The sequence below is a fragment of the Hyperolius riggenbachi genome, chromosome 3 (genome assembly GCF_040937935.1).
Source record: "Hyperolius riggenbachi isolate aHypRig1 chromosome 3, aHypRig1.pri, whole genome shotgun sequence".
NCBI classification, from domain to species: Eukaryota; Metazoa; Chordata; class Amphibia; order Anura; family Hyperoliidae; genus Hyperolius; species Hyperolius riggenbachi.
Window position 1 is genome coordinate 83,942,924 of NC_090648.1, and position 2,594 is coordinate 83,945,517.

Consider the following 2,594-nt stretch of genomic DNA (forward strand, 5'->3'; position numbering starts at 1 on the left):
CTTCAGCAGTGGTTTCTTCAGAAAGGGGGAAGAAATCGGAGGCTTTGGGATCAGAAGAGGTTCCTGGAATAGAGTGTAAAAGAATGGTGGTTAGATCCACAAAATCTTTCCAAGGGTCGCCCATGGGCTCAGGAGGAAGTGGTTCGTATTACTATGGACATCAGTGCCTGGGGATGGGGGGCTCACTGGCAAAAAGGACTAATACAGGAAAAGTGTCCAAAAACTATGACAGACAAATCCTCAAATTTCAGAGAATTGGCAGCAGTAAAGGCCTTACAAGTTCTCAGAGCACATCAGAGAGCAACATGTAAATATATTATCAGACAATATGGTTACGGTCTCTTACTTAGACAGGGAGGCACAAGAATCCAAGAGTTACTTTTTCTTTCCTTGGAAATAATGGACTGGGCAGAAACGAATCTAAAATCACTCTCGCCAACCCACATAAAGGGTTCCCTGAACAGAGTGGCAGACAAACTCAACAGATGCCCAATCATAGAAGCAGAATGGGAGTTGTGCCAGGAAACCTTTCACCTCGTGACTCGGAGGTGGGGAGTTCCCAAGTGAGATCTCTTTGGTTTTCCAGGAAACGAAAAGGTACCAGACTTCTCCTTGCTTCATGCATCTTCTCCAATGCACAGGTTAGACGCTCTGCAGATTCCCTGGGGGGAGGGATTAGTTTATGCTTTCCCGCCATTCAATATTCTCTCCAAAGTGGTCAGAAAGATTCAATTAGGAAAGACCACAGTGATATTGATGGCTCCTTGGTGGCCAAAACGGGCTTGGTTCCCGGTAATCAGGTCTCTGGCCCTGCAGGAACCAATGTCGCTAGGAAAGACTTACACAGAGGGGAGTTTGTCATCCTGATCCACAAGGTCTGAAGCTAACTGCATGGATCCTGAAAAGCAGTTACTAATTAGTAAAGGATTTTCAAAGAGGGCTGTGAACACACTTTTGAATAGTAGAAAACAAGTTTTGAAAAAAATCTACGGAAAGGTTTGGAAAACATTTAATAGCTGGAAAGTAAGGAAGGGGGTGTCTCTATTGGACAGTAGTTTGGCAGTTATCTTAGAGTTTCTGCAGGATGGGGTTGACATGAAACTGGCAGTCAGCACCATTAAGGTTCAGGTAGCAGCACTGTCGGTCTTTTTAGATAGAAAGCTTGCTAAAGAACCCTATGTTAAGGCCTTCATCAAAGCAGTATCCAAGTCCAAACCTATTTCTGTTACTCCCTTTCCGCCATGGGAACTGTCATAAGGGTCCGTTTCCACTTGTATTGGTTATGCAAATCTGCATGCAGAAAACGCATGCAGATTCGCACAAGTGGATGGGCCTGTTTCCACTTGTCAGAAATCCTGTGCGGTTTTGTGTGCAGGAAAAATCTGCACGGTAAAGCCATCAGAATTCGCATACTGCTTTGCGGTGTGCGATTCGCATACAATGTATTTAATAGGAAATTCGCATGTGTTTTCGTATGCAAACTTTACCGCAAATTTGCGGGCGTTTTCACATAAAATCAATGTAAAAGCACACAGGCACTGACATGGTTAAATTCGCATACTTACTAACTACATACTAACTACATGCGAAAACGCCCGCGAATTGGCAGTAGAATTCGCATCCGCGTGCAAATTTGTTTTGCGTTTTACGCGACTAATTCGCACCGCACAAGTGGAAACTGGCCCTTAGTGCTCCAGAGTTGACAAAAGAACCCTTTCAACCCCTGGACAAGGCCCTTACCAGATTGCTAATGTTAAAAGTTGCCTTTTTGCTAGCCATTACTACAGCAAGGAGAATTGGGGACTTGGACTCTTTGTCAATTAACCATTTCGGCCTATCTGGACGAACTTCCTCGTCCAGATAGGCACTGCTGCTCCCGCCGCATGGTGTGCGCGATCGGGCGCGCTCCTGCCGCCCGCCTCCCGATCAGTGAATGGAAATATAAATCCCATTCACCGATCTAACTTCCCCGCAGAAATAAGGACGCTTTCTATCCAGAGAGCGCAGTATTTCTGCCCCCAGGAAACTTCTCTGCTTTTTAGTTCCTGGATGCGAGATCGTTCGCATCCAGGACTTTTTTCACTGTGGCCATCTTGTGGCCAAATAGTAAACTGCACCCACATACATTTTTAATTAAACAATTCTATTATTTTACATTTAAAATAAGCAGTTTCCCTCCCACACCAAAAATTACCCACATAAATTTTTTATTAAAAAATAAAAAAAATACAATAAAAGAAAAACAAAAACAACATAAATAGTTACCCAAGGGTCTGAACATTTTAAATATGCATGTCAAGAGAGTATGTTATTATATTATTTAAAATTATAAGCTTATAAATAATTATGGACGCAAATTGAAAAAATGCACCTTTATTTCTAAATGAAATATCGGCACCATAAATTGTGATAGGGACATCGTTTAGGCCTCTTGCACACTGCAAGAGATTCAGATTTAGATTCCGCTTTTTAATCAGTTTTTACATCCGATTCCGATTCCGATTTGCAGTTTGCTCCCTGCACACTGCAAAGCGGAATCTGAATCGGATGTAAAAACTGATTAACCTCCCCGGCGTTCTATTGAGATCGCCAGG